Source organism: Podarcis cretensis (assembly GCF_951804945.1).
Source record: "Podarcis cretensis genome assembly, chromosome: 7".
In the NCBI taxonomy this organism is placed as follows: domain Eukaryota; kingdom Metazoa; phylum Chordata; class Lepidosauria; order Squamata; family Lacertidae; genus Podarcis; species Podarcis cretensis.
This window is the reverse complement of record NC_137176.1, coordinates 23,644,362-23,658,958: the sequence shown is the minus strand read 5'-3', so window position 1 is coordinate 23,658,958 and position 14,597 is coordinate 23,644,362.

Below are 14,597 nucleotides of genomic sequence, written 5' to 3'. Positions count from 1 at the left end.
CTGCACCCCTGAAAGGTGAGACTCCTGGAAGCATCTTTCAAACACTTCTATGAATGGAGCGATTAGAATTCTGCCTTAAGTGTAATCCACCAACATTTGGGACTGTGTGTAGCATACATCAGCCCTCTCCCCCTGCTAATCTGCCCTTCAGTCTTGATCCTGGGGTCCCCAGTCAGGCTGACCCACTCCAGGTTGATCCAGAGACCACCCACCTTGCCCAGGATCTTCCCTGAAGCAATTTGGGGACAAGAGGTGAAGGGGGGAGTTTTATTTATTTGTTTATGAAATCTACTCTGCATCCATAGATCTCCGGGTGATTCGCAACATAAAAATGCAGTATGTTGTTGTTGTTTAGTCGTTTAGTCATGTCCGACTCTTTGTGACCCCATGGACCAGAGCACGCCAGGCACTCCTGTCTTCCACTGCCTCCCGCAGTTTGGTCAAACTCATGCTGGTAGGTTCGAGAACACTGTCCAACCATCTCGTCCTCTGTCGTCCCCTTCTCCTTGTGCCCTCCATCTTTCCCAACATCAAGGTCTTTTCCAGGGAGTCTTCTCTTCCCATGAGGTGGCCAAAGTATTGGAGCCTCAGCTTCAGGATCTGTCCTTCCAGTGAGCACTCAGGGCTGATTTCCTTCAGAATGGATAGGTTTGATCTTCTTGCAGTCCATGGGACTCTCAAGAGTCTCCTCCAGCACCATAATTCAAAAGCATCAATTCTTCTGTGATCAGCCTTCTTTAAAAATGCAATATAAAAACCCACAAAGCACAAAAGAAAAATAAGGGGGTGGGGAACAAACCAAAAATCTGCCCTCCCGTGTCATGTTTAAAAGTGTATTGGATGTTTATCAGCCAAAGGCCTGACAGAAGAGGAACATTTTTGGCTGGCACCTAATGTCTAATGAAGGTGCCAGGTAAGCCTCCTTGGGGAGAACCATCACAGAAAAGGCCTGTTTTTGTGCTGACATCCTCCAGACCTCTCAAGGAGGAGGCACACAATGAAGGGCCTCCAATGATGATCTCAGGGTCCAGGTAGGTTCATATGGAGAGATGTGGTCCTTGATGTATTGAAGGTATTGCCAGAGTAGGAGATCAAGCATCTCTTCCTCTCCCTCCACCATGTGAGAGCAGGTGGGAAGCCACTCACAAAGGAGCAGCAACCAGGACCATGCAGAATCTAATGCATCTGGTTTCCAGCTTCTAAGCAGCAGGATTCAATCCTGCTGCTTCAGGGGGCAGTAAGGAGGGGTCTGGTGGGAAGTGCCCTCACTACTGGACAAAGAACTCAAACTCCACGTTTGCTAAAGTCTTCAATGCATAAACCAAGTTTGATACGTAAGGCAGTGGTCCCAAGGTATAGGAGGTGCAAAGAAGGTTTAGACGCATGGCTTGGCACAAGCACAGACATTGATCCAACAAGTGACTTGCCCCCTGCATCTTCCTTTTAAGAGCAGGACAGATACAGCTCTTAGTCCCAGGAGTTGGCAGGCAAATGACTGGGCTGGGCCGGAGAGGTTTGCTCGTACCACTGCCAGTGTCTCAAACTCCTCAGGGATGTCAGAGGTTTCTGCACTAGCGGCGTCTGATTTGCACCTTCCTACCTGATGCTCCACCACTCTGACAGCCCTAAATCACTGTGGTCCAACCAAACCTCACCTGTAGCGATCCAGGACTGCCTCCACCTGACTTGACTGATGTCTGGATTGCTCCAAACAGGCCTGATTTTGTTCAGGACACAGCCAATTCTGACGCACTGCTCTAGTGTAGCGCAGAAGGTAGAAACTGAAACTCAATAGAAGGAGAGGATACACAGCTTACAGAAAGAAAACAACTTGGGGTCGCTGTTGCTTACTAGAATGGGGAAAGCTATCCGGTGGGCCTGATTATATGTTTGCATTGCACTGATCTTCACTGTCCTGGTAAGCAGCCGTGATCCACTTGCCAGGATGCTAGCGTAGCAGTTTTCCATCCGGTGAGTCACTTCTGTCAAATTACACAGCTCCACAATCTGCGAAATGTATCAAATGTTAACAAACTCAATCAATAGAAAGCTGAGGTGAGGTAATATGAAGCTAGGGGAGGAAAGAAAGGAACAATTGAAGGTGTGCAGGTCGTAAGCAAAGTTACCCTTTATCCATCTGCCACCCCTGAATGAAACAGTTTGCTGATTGCATTTCAATCCTTGGTATTTGGCTGCCACAGGTAACCACCCTTTCCACTTGTGCTGAGCATTTTGAAGGGAAAGATAAACATTTGCCTCGCCCTGAAACTATACAGCTTTTGTTATCGTGATTCCCAAGTAACAGTAAAGAACCTGAAACAATGTGGACATTCATAGGTAATCAGACACTCGCGTATCCAGTTCCCAGGCATCGGTTACACCAAAGCAATAGAACATCAACATGGGATGGTCACACCTGTAAATTTCGGTTTCTCTTGGTCTCTCCTCTTCCCAGGCTGGCGTTCAGTTCTCCACATTCCCACAACACTTTGTGATTTTTCTTTGTATACAGAATACTCCTCCCCATGAGAATTTATCAGCATTTCAGGGCCAATTTGTTGTTGTTTAGTCATTTAGTCGTGTCCGACTCTTCGTGACCCCATGGACCAGAGCACGCCAGGCACTCCTGTCTTCCACTGCCTCCTGCAGTTTGGTCAAACTCATGCTGGTAGCTTTGAGAACACTATCCAACCATCTCGTCCTCTGTCGTCCCCTTCTCCTTGTGCCCTCCATCTTTCCCAACATCAGGGTCTTTTCCAGGGAGTCTTCTCTTCTCATGAAGTGGCCAAAGTACTGGAGCCTCAGCTTCAGGATCTGTCCTTCCAGTGAGCACTCAGGGCTGATTTCCTTCAGAATGGATAGGTTTGATCTTCTTGCAGTCCATGGGACTCTCAAGAGTTTCCTCCAGCACCATACTTGTAGAAAGTCAAGAAAATATTTGTTATTTGTTTAAAAGCCCAGTCCATGGGACTCTCAAGAGTCTCCTCCAGCACCACAATTCAAAAGCATCAATTCTTCGGCGATCAGCCTTCTTTATGGTCCAGCACTCACTTCCATACATCACTACTTGGAAAACCATAGCTTTTACTATACGGACCTTTGTTGGCATTCAGGGCTAATGCATCCCAATATTCATACAGTGGTACCTCAGGTTACATACGCTTCAGGTTACAGACTCCGCTAACCCAGAAATAGTACCTCGGGTTAAGAACTTTGGTTCAGGATGAGAACAGAAATCGTGCGGTGGCGGCACGGCAGCAGTGGGAGGCCCCATTAGCTGAAGTGGTGCTTCAGGTTAAAAACAGTTTCAGGTTAAGAACGGACCTCCGGAATGAATTAAGTACGTCACCAGAGGTACCACTGTATTTTTCTGTGCACATTTTTTGCAAGCCAGTTTCCCCCTGATGTAATGTGATCTTTACGTTTTCACCGACGGATGCATTATTATGACCACCTTATCCCAGTATATACACATGACTGGACTGGAGAACTGCACATCAAAATTCAGAGGAGTACACATTTTGAAGGATGGCTGGCGTTTTGATGCACCTGTTGTTTGGGAAAGAGTGAATTGGGTAGGTTTGCCTTGACATTTGAACTGAATCAAAGTTCTCCCTCAGGCCTACCTGTAATATGCAGGCGAAACATCAGAGCTCCGCAGGCAAGGTTGGGTCAGTTCCCAATGGTCCCCGCAGAACAACGTTCAGGATTCAGCTAATGAGTTCCATCTGTGGAAACCCTGCACAAGGACTTCCACTTTCAAAAAAAGGCTCTTTTCCCCCTATGTGCCGCCTGAACCCCTGAAATTGGCTCTGAACCCCCCAGAGCAGCATGTGGGGGAAAGGAGGGAGGATATTTCTGTCCACAAGCCCAAATGGTTGCCCTGATGGAACTAACTCGTTAGCATGACACTGAATATTGTATAAATATTGTAATCTGGAGCACACCAGAGCACAATCTTCTCACCAATACATTGAATATGCTCCAGCTATCCCCGAGAGGGCATGCCCTATCATTAGGCAAACAGAGGCAACTGCCTCAGGTGACAGAAGCACAGACCCTCAAAGTGTCCCTATTTTCCAGGGACGTCCCTGATTTAGAGAAACCATCCGGGCTTCTGATTTGATCCCAGATTCCAGAATGTCCCACTTTTTCTTAGGACATCCCTATTTTCATCAGATAAAGTTGGAGGGTATGGAGTTTTCCAACCCCCAAGGCGTCTGAAGGCAGCCCTGTATAGGGAAGTTTTTTTTAATGTTTAATGTTTTATTATGTTTGTAAGTTGGAAGTTGCCCAGTGTAGCTGGGGCAACCCAGTCAGGTGGGCAGGGTATAAATAGTAAAATTATTTTTATGGAATGGGACATTCCTATTTTCCTCTGAGAAATGTTGGAGGGTATGGAAGCAGAGAGGTGGTAGCAGGAGCCCCCTGGCTGTTCTTCCTGAGCCCCACCACTTCCACCATCCCAGGAGGATAGTGTCAGGATGCTGTCAGCGGCTCCCAGCTACTTGCCCAGGGAAGTATAAAGGCAAGGAAAAGTTTCTTACAGTCCTTTTTTATTTCAGACTTTACAGAAAGAGGCCATAGAACCCAGCCTCTTGGATAATGGCATTGTCCCGAGTGAATCTCCACCCCCTTCTCTCCCACTTCCTCATTCGTTATCGTCATCATCACTTCCTTTACGGTGCCACTAAGTACCCTCTGTCTTCAAGCTCTTTGCTCTCCTACTTTTAAGGCTCGCCAGGTTCTGGGACATGGAGGGTCTGGAATGCTTTCTAGTGACAAAATGTCAGCCAGCTGCTGCTCTGGCTCTGTTTGCTCCTCTCCCATAATTTCCCAACTTTCCCCCTCATCTGCCTCTGAGCTGCTACCTCCTTCAAACCCCTGTTGTAAATCTGTACTGTCTCCCTCCTCCCTGGGAGGATCAGGATGGGGCAGCAGTCTCCACCGCTCTTCCTCCGCCCAGTCCCTGACATCTAGGCCTGCGTGTGCCATGGACCTCTTCTGTGCCCGCCCCCCAAAAAATTAGCCTGCTCCTCTCAGCATTGAAGCAAGATCCAGCTCCTAGTCCAGAGCAGAGGGAGACCACCATCTTGTCCTTCACTTCAGACAGCAAAATGTTTTGGACCCGCCCTGTCAAGAACCGCCACTATTTTCTGATTCTTGTCACTGCTCCTATTTTTGTTCTTGAGGGCAAATTATTATAGTTTTTGTTAGAGTGGCCTAGCTAGGGTTTTCCGTCTTCCCATTCTGCCCTCAGTGTCTCATCAGCATGGCGGAAAGTAAACACATCTGGTCTGCCCAGCACTTAAATCACCCTAGTGCAAAAGAGAAATAAAACTAGGATTGCCATATTTAAAAAAGTAAAAACCATGACATCTCGAAAGCTTTTTAAGGAAGACCCAAAAATTGTTGAGCTTGATTGATCCAGAACAAAGCCCCGCCTTTCAGAGATTCCCCCCGGATGTCAATTCCGCCTTCTGATAATGTCCAGGGGGGAAACCAGGATGCCCCAAAATTAGGACATTAGGAAACCCCCAAACTGAGGGGTTTGTTGAGCCCCAAAACCACAATTTTTCTATTGATTCAGGGCAAAGCACCACCTTTCAGAGATTCTCCCGGACGTTGATTCTGCCTTCCGATAATGTCCGAACGTATGGCAGCCGTAAGTAAAACGAACGAAAGATGACTTGGGTTGGCACATTACACTGAACAAGCTGTGGATCTAAATTGCAAGCAGAACAAATTGTGAGTGTCCCTGTAGGAGCCAAATTTAGTCGCTGGCATTACTGCTGCTGCTGCTGCTGTTTGTATCCTGAGAAATGCATTATATAACGCGAAAAACAAAGTGAAGCAGTGGTTGCCAAGTGCTTTGATCTTCTGGAATAAGTCGTGAGCTTCTATAATAGGAGACATCTGGCCTCCCTGAGGGTACGTTTCCACAGCAGCTGCCCACACTCTTGATTCAGCAGCAATGGAAAGCATGGGAATCTCTCTCTAAAGCCAGGCGGTTCCTTCCCTCCACCCTGTGGACATGTCCGTGCCATCACGAGAAAGCCAGCTGTGAAGATTTCACAGGATTGTATCAGTCTAACAGTGGTTCCCATTGGACAAGTGGGCGGGAGGGGGATCAGCATGGGCTGAAGTTCCCAGTGCAAGGGGACTTTAGTGCACACACATCCAATCCTTTAAATAAGCACCCTGCTGATGTGACCCAAGACAGCCATGCGCTCACAGTGAGGCAGGAGGTGTTTGTTTTGAGAGCAAAAGATTATTGCACAAAAGAGAGAACAGATGTCATAGTTTCTGTTCGAGCGTTGATTGATCTACAGCCCTCTTCCCAGTGCCCGGCTTGTGACACAGCTCTTCCTCCTCTTCTAGACTCCCCCTAGGACTCAGCTATACAACTGCAAACAAAACGTTTAAATGTGTTGTAAAGAGCAATATACGAATGTGACACTAGGTGGCGACAGTGAGCTATGCCAAATTCAATGTATTTTTCAAAACCTTGTTTTTTTTAAAGCATTTTCACAGTGTTTTTAATATGTGTCTAGATTCCACTCCAGTCTGTCTTTAAAAACTTGACAGGGAAGATTTCATCCCTGCTGGTGGAAAATGAGGTTTAACCGATGTGTTATTTAGCTTTAAATAAGGGGGGAAATCGTTGGGGGGGGCAGGCATGGAAGAGACAGGATCTGCCACCTGAGGTGAGTCTCACATTATCTCACATTGCCTCATGGTGGGCCAGCCCTGCTCATATTGTGATTATGCTTATGATTATTTGCAGCTGCACAGCTGAGTCCATGGAAAGCAGAAGTTCCCTTGTGTTTTATTGTACGCATTACAACACTTCTTACACTACTTACTTCGTCCTTGATCTTTAAACCAGGCTAGAACTGAACAGCCCTTAAAACAGGAGACATAGCCACCCTGAAGCAGCGCACTGCGCGTCCTATGAGTCAGGAGGACATCAGATGACATCAAGGCAGCCTAACCCAGATGAAATTGGTAGTTCAGGGCTAAACTACACATTACACTCAGAAGCGGCTTGCCTGACAGGTTGGAGCTGTTGCACTTGCTTCCAGACAGGTGAGTTGCTCCTGTTTGCCAGGAGACATGGGGCCAAGGTGATAGGGATGGTACAGATCCTGCCAATGCATTTGTCAGTCATGCCAATCACCCCGCTACCTCCCAGAAAGCTAATGTAGCAGCTTCACCCAATCTGGGAAGCCTCTTCTGGTTGCCCTGAGGGTACCAATGTAATTTTTCTCTTTGTAAAAGCAGTCAGGTGGTCTATATTTGCAAAAAACGTAGGATGGGGAAGGAGGACTTGCCCATTCTTACGGTACCACAGCCCCAATCCAAACCGCTCCCCGGCATAGCTGTCAACTTTTCCCTTTTCTGGTGAGGAATCCTATTCGGAATAAGGGAATTTCCCGTAAAAAAAAAAAGGGAAATGTTGACAGCTATGTCCCCTGCAGTTGCTACTAGCTATGAAAGGGAAACACTGTGCACATAAATGTTTAAGCTCACAGTTTTCCTCACCATGACAAGGAGCAAAGGAAGAGCTCACTCACATGTCCGTATTGCACCTATACGAAGCAGCATATACAATATGTTTACAATTATGGCGGTCTCCTCAAAAATCTTTCAGCAAAAATCTGACGTTGTCCAGGTTGGGTGAGGGAAACAGAAGGCTTTTTTTCATATGCAAAGAAATCAGTAGCAGACACCTTAATGTGTGGGAAAAGATTTTTTTGAAAAAATCCCCAAGCCGCGGGGTCACAATTTCAGCAAAAATCTGAATTTCTCCAATTCACTCAAAAAGGGTGCCAAATACTTGCAAATGCTCCCCTGAAAGGTTTGGCGATCGAAACAGAAGGCTTTTTACCCCAGGACAGGAAATCAGCCCTCCACAACTTAAACTGTGGAAAAAGATTTTTGGGGGGAAATCCCTAAGCCGCGAGGTCACAATTTCAGCAAAAATCTGATGTTCTACAATTCACTCAAAAATGGTGCCAAACAGTTGCAAATGCTCCCCTGAAAGGTTTGGCGGTCAAAACAGAAGGATTTTTATCACAGGACAAGAAATCTGCCCTCGACGCCTTAACCTGCGGAAAAAGATTTTTTTGAAAAAATCCCTAAGCCCCGGGGTCACAATTTCAGCAAAAATATGAATTTCTCCAATTCACTCAAAAATGGTGCCAAATGGTTGCAAGTGCTCCCCTGAAGGTTTGGTGGTTGAAACAGAAGGATTTTTATCACAGGACAAGAAATCAGCCCTTGACAAGTTAACCTGCGGAAAAAGATTTTTTTGAAAAAAATCCCTAAGTCCCGGGGTCACAATTGCAGCAGAAGTCTGAATTTCTCCAATTCACTCAACAATGGTGCCAAACGGTTGCAAATGCTCCCCTAAAAGGTTTGGCAGTTGAAACAGAAGGCTTTTTATCACAGGACAATAATTCAGCCGCAGATGCCATACCCTGTGGAAAAAGATTTTTTTGAAAAAACCCCTAAGCCACAATTTCAGCAAAAATCTGACTTTCTCAAATTCTCTCAACAATTGTGCCAAACGGTTGCAAATTCTCCCCTGAAAGGTTTAGCGGTGGAAACAGAAAGCTTTTTATCACAGACCAAGAAATTCACCCTCGACGCCTTAACCTGCAGAAAGTCAGATTTTTGCTGCAATTGTGACCCCGCGGCTTAGGGATTTTTTCAAAAAAATGTTTTTCCGCAGGTTAAGGCGTTGAGGGCAGATTTCTTGGCCTATGGTGACAAATTCTGCCACTGTCACAGTGCCTAAACAACAAGCCTCGAGATACTGGTCTGAGTTGCCCTGTGTCACCCTAAAAAGTATTTCTGGGTACGTGAACAATATGATTGTCAGGAAAAACAGGGAGCCTGGAAGATGAATTATGAAACAATGTCACCTGACAATTCATTTTCGTGAACGCTTATTGCCTATGCCTTTTTGTTTGGATGAAAAATAAAAGCTATGGGTTGTTGGGTGTTTTTTGTTTTGTGTTTTTTAAAATCTAACCGCTGTCTTCCAGGGAAAACTTAATAAATAACAACATAATGTTTTAATGCATCAAGGGAGCAATTGAATACCAGGATCCAACAGGATGTGAGGGTTAGGATCCAGATGATCTTGGGCTGATTCTGGACGTTCCTAGTGTGGAGGCTGATTGAACATTTTATGGCCTTTAAATATGTTTGTGGGAGCAGGAGTTATTGGTTTGTTTTTGTTTTATTATGCATTTTGTGTTCTCATTTTGCATCTTGATGTTCTAAACCTCCTTGAGATCTTTGGATGAAGGGCAGTATACAAATTTTAATAATAATAATTTTAATTTTAATTATTATAATACTGAATCAGGATTATAGTAGACCTGCCAAAGAAAGGTTTGATGAGAGGAATGGAATTAAACCTTGTAAAGTTGCCCTGAATAGTGAAATAGCCCAGGTGAAGTTTAGTCTGGTGTGTGATGCCTCAACTGGAGAAGTCTCAGGTGAGGGTCAGGTGCCTTGTAAAGCTAGTAAAGACCAGAATATATAACAGGCCTTTGTCCTGGCTAGGCCGATACTCATAACTTCCTTGGAAGCCTCATTCCTGACCATTGCATGGGTCAACTCTATGATTCTATGACAAGGAAGCTGATGCTCCTCACACCCTTGGAAGCCCCATCTCTAAGCTGGGACTTAGTTAAGGTAAAGGTAAAGGTACCCCTGCCCGTACGGGCCAGTCTTGACAGACTCTGGGGTTGTGCGCCCATCTCACTTAAGAGGCCAGGGGCCAGCGCTGTCCGGAGACACTTCCGGGTCACGTGGCCAGCGTGACATCGCTGCTCTGGCGAGCCAGAGCCGCACACGGAAACGCCGTTTACCTTCCCGCTGGTAAGCGGTCCCTATTTATCTACTTGCACCCAGAGGTGCTTTCGAACTGCTAGGTTGGCAGGCGCTGGGACCGAGCAGCGGGAGCGCACCCCGCCGCAGGGATTCGAACCGCCGACCTTTCGATCGGCAAGCCCTAGGCGCTGAGGCTTTAACCCACAGCGCCACCTGCGTCCCTTAGTTATACAGACTTAGTTATACAGCTGCAAATATAACGTTTTATGTATGTTTTAAGTGCATTATACAAATGTGGCACTAGATGGCACTGATGAGCTAATGGCAAGTTCCATGTATATTTTACAACTTTTTTAAAAAGCATTTTCACAGCGTTTTTTTAATATCTGTATAGATCCTCTTCTGGTTGCACTTTGCCGGATCAAAATTGTGGATTGTCCAGAACTGTACTTTCAACCTCTGCAGGCCAAATGCTTTTGGAAGCATGGAATCTGCGCAGTGACTACTCCAGTTTGTTTGTTCCCAGCATTGGGAATCTGTTGCCTCTGAACATGGAGATTCCATTCACTACCCTGATTTATATATCTTACTAGACCTTCGAGAATCCGTCTAATCCTGAAGCTCTGTCAGCCCAATGGATGCAGTTACTCAGAGATGGAGAAATTTGTCATGGCTACGTTGGAAGGCAATAAGTCCTTCTGCATGGTGACAAATATCCTACTGCTTCCTCTCGTGCTCCGAAGAGATAAAAGTTTTATAGTTAACACAGAAGCTTCACTTGAAGCAATGAAGAAATTGTGAAGGGACCTCTGCTGGGAGCAGCTGCCCACCTGGCTTTCACCATAGCAACAAGTCTTTTTTCTTCTTCACTTATTCAGTATTACATTCTAAAGTCTACTGCTTCCCTCATCTTTGCCCAAGAAACAGCAGCAGCAGCATTGTGTGCAACTCTTGTATGAGGCCAGCTCAACATGGTGATTTATTCGTCCCGGTAATCTATTCATCACAGAAGATTGTCAAATTGTCAGTGCTACACCTAAAAAAAACCATGTTAACGGGGTAGGGCAGTTTGCTCTGCTTATGGCTCCGCTGTTTACAGGTCACACATATGAATGGTCTTTGTGGCCTGTGTCATGTGCTGGGCAACTGGTAGACATGACAACAGGTTGTACTTCTGGTTGCCAGGTGATCAGAGAAGATGATGCCACACACTTGCAGTTACTGTGAGATTATCTCCAGTGACAATAATCCAACAACAGCATACAAATCAATATGGCTAACCTGATCCAAAACACCCACCAACCCCACTCTCAGACGAAAACAAAGATCACCACAGCCAATCACAAACAAACAGCCACACCCTAGGCCAACCCCAACCTCTCTCACCACCAAATAAACACAAATGAACAGCACAAGCAACGCTGACACCAAACCCTACATACATTAAGCAAAATAGAAGCATCGCCACCCAACCCCCCATCTTCCCCCCTCCACCCCTCCACCCCCAACGTCTCAACAAATGAAACTGATTTGTAAAAATGTTACATGGGAAAAATACGAGAGACATTGCACATGTTTCTGTAAAACAAGAAAATCTTTAATAATAAAAAAGAACAAAACAAAAGAATTGCCAGTGCAAGTTTGGGTAAAAGCTCAATGACATTTGTGTCCAGATTTTCACTTTTTGAAATATGTGACTCACAGTCTGAAAAAAGTTCCCCACCTGCAGTGTATAATGTATGTGCCAGCCAGCATGACTCTGAATAAAGTGTAAATCAGATGTCTTAAAATATAAACGTAAGAAGCAAAAAATGCTTATTCCTAACTCTTAATAGACCACTTCATACACCCAACGAAATAGGATCTCACTCCAGAGGTTTCCTTCTTGAATGTTGTGAAAATGGACGCTTGATGTGCAGAGCTACTACAACATGCACCAGCAAATGCAAACCCTAAATAGCAAAGCGCAATAAAGATTGGAAAGGTATGTGTCACTGCGCATTTGCAAAAAGACAGAACAAGAAAACTCTATTTTTTAAAATGTATTTTTTATTGAAGATTTCTTGGTTTGCAAAAGTATGTGCAATGTCTCTTTTTGTTACATTTCTTTTTTAGTCATTATTATTTTATTTAGTTATACCTGTAAATAATTTTTCCCCAAGTACTTTTTATTGCTTATCTATAACAAAAACAAATAAAACAAATACTCTTACATCTCCAGTGTGTTGTGATGGGGCCAAATCTGGAACTGGGGGGATCTGAAAATCTTTCCCCTGAATCTGGGCAAAACTCAAACTGCTTCCAAAATTCAGTCTCGGCTTCCTGTTGCGTTTGGCACCAACCAGCTATCCTGGCCCAATGCGTTGAATCAGGAGGCATAGGGTATTGCATTTCCCATGCAGCCCAACAGGAAAGGTCATCGAATCATAGAACTGGAAGGGCTCTAATGCAAGTGTCTCACACAGGGATTGAACCTGCAACTTTGGCATTATGAGCATCACGCTCTAACCAACTGAGCTATCTGGCCTGCTATCACAAAGCCTCTCTTGTCTACAGAAAATGCTCTCCACCATCACAAGGGTATGTTTGGGAAGAGGAGTATTAAGTAGCAGCAGCTGGACAAACTCCTTGGGGGTGGCAGTTATTGTTCTTACCTATCTTGGGGAAAGAAAAGTACTGCATGGCTAAATTAAATTGGTTGAGGCAAGCTGCAACAAAGCGAATGTTCCTTCAAGGCAACTTGTCTCGGTTGATGTGTCAGCTTTAGCCAGCAGAGGGCAGTGTTCTCTAACAGCAAGCAAAGAAGCTGAGATTTCCGTTCCGAACTTCATTTTTTCAAAACATCATTCCTCTCCAACAACTCCTAAGCACGTGGTGTTAACAGAAAGAGAGGAAAGGTCTGCTCTTCACAGTCACCTGCCTTTTGCTTATCCTGCCAGAGGGTCGTGTTTTTTTCATCTGTTCAGCTCACCAGAAATCCTCAGAAATAGAAAAGGACGGAATTCGGTGCCTCAATATTACAAGCAATCCGTTTGCACTAGCATAACCTCGGGTTAAGAACTTAATTCGTTCCGGAGGTCCATTCTAAACCTGAAACTGTTCTTAACCTGAAGCACCACTTTAGCTAATGGGGCCTCCCGCTGTTGCCGCGCCGCCAGAACACGATTTCTGTTCTCATCCTGAAGCAAAGTTCTTAACCCGAGGTAATATTTCTGGGTTAGCGGAGTCTGTAACCTGAAGCATCTGTAACCTGAAGTGTCTGTAACCCGAGGTACCACAGTATATCAGCTGGCCAAACAGACATTCCCATTTCCCCTCCCCCCTGGCATACCACTCTGGCAGTTCTTCCAACCTTCCAGGAACCCATTTCTGGGGGAGTAGGACCAAGAGAAGAGGGGGAAATCCCACTGCACAAGCCAAAAACCTTCCACAGGGTTTCCACTGATGGGGTTCATCATCCTGGCATCCATCTGGAATTGATATCCATTCCTGGGAAGAACTGTGTGGGCTTAAGCAGTGGGCATTTTAAGCCTGTTGTTCCCAAGTGGGTGGTACTGCCCCTGGGGGTGATTACCTAGGGGGCACTAAGAAGCAAGGGGGCAGCAGTAGGATGCTGCAGGTGTGGATTTCATTCATTCATTCATTTTTTATTTCTTATTTCATAAAAGTTATACACCTCTTGGCTGTAAAAAACAACAACCCTCAAAGCTGTTTACAAAAAAATGAAACAGTAAAATTGAGAAAAAAATCACAAGCCCACTTTAAAACATGCAAAAGTTAAACTACTAAAATAGATTAAAAAATTCCTCAACTTTCTAAGCATCTGGGTAGGCTTTTCTTAGGGCTGCCATGTTTCAAAAAGTAAAAACCAGGACACCTCAAAAGTTGTTGAGCTCCCCCACCCCACCTCCCGGACGTCAATTCCGCCTTTGAAATCCCTGTAACGTCTGGACGTATGGCAACCCTGCCTTACTAGATAGGAATGTTTTTTAGCAAGCGCCGAAAAGACTACTGTGAAGGCGCCTGCTTGTTCTCAATAGGCAGAGAGTTCCGAAGTTCAGGTGTTGCTACTCTGAACGATCGAGTTCTAGCCAATGTGGAATGGGTATTCTGTGGCACCTGTAGGAGTACCAGTTCCACTGAATGAATTGGTTGAGCACATGTGGAATAAGACGGTGAGTAAGGGGGTGAATTTATGGGACTAAAGGGGCGGTGGCCCAAAAGGGTTTGGGAACCACTGTTTTAAGCCAACAGGGAAAGCAAAAGTGCAACTGATGAACCTGTTCTTCCTTGTCCATCTAAAGCTCCTTGTAAGTCCTTAAACTTGCAAGGTATTTCATGCCTTTTGCCTGTCTTCTTTTTAGGAGTCAACATGGGCCACCCGAAAACATAAAAAGGTAAAGGGACCCCTGACCATTAGGTCCAGTCATGGCCAACTCTGAGGTTGCGGTGCTCATCTCGCTTTATTGGCTGAGGGAACCGGTGTACAGCTTCCGTGGCCAGCATGACTAAGCCACTTCTGGCAAACCAGAGCAGCACATGGAAACACCGTTTACCTTCCCGCTGGAGCGGTACCTATTTATCTACTTGCACTCTGACGTGCTTTTGAACTGCTAGGTTGGCAGGAGCAGGGACCGAGCAACGGGAGCTCACCCCGTCACGGAGATTCGAACCGCTGACCTTCTAATCAGCAAATCCTAGGCTCTGTGGTTTAACCCACAGCACAACCCGCGTCCCATCCAAAAACA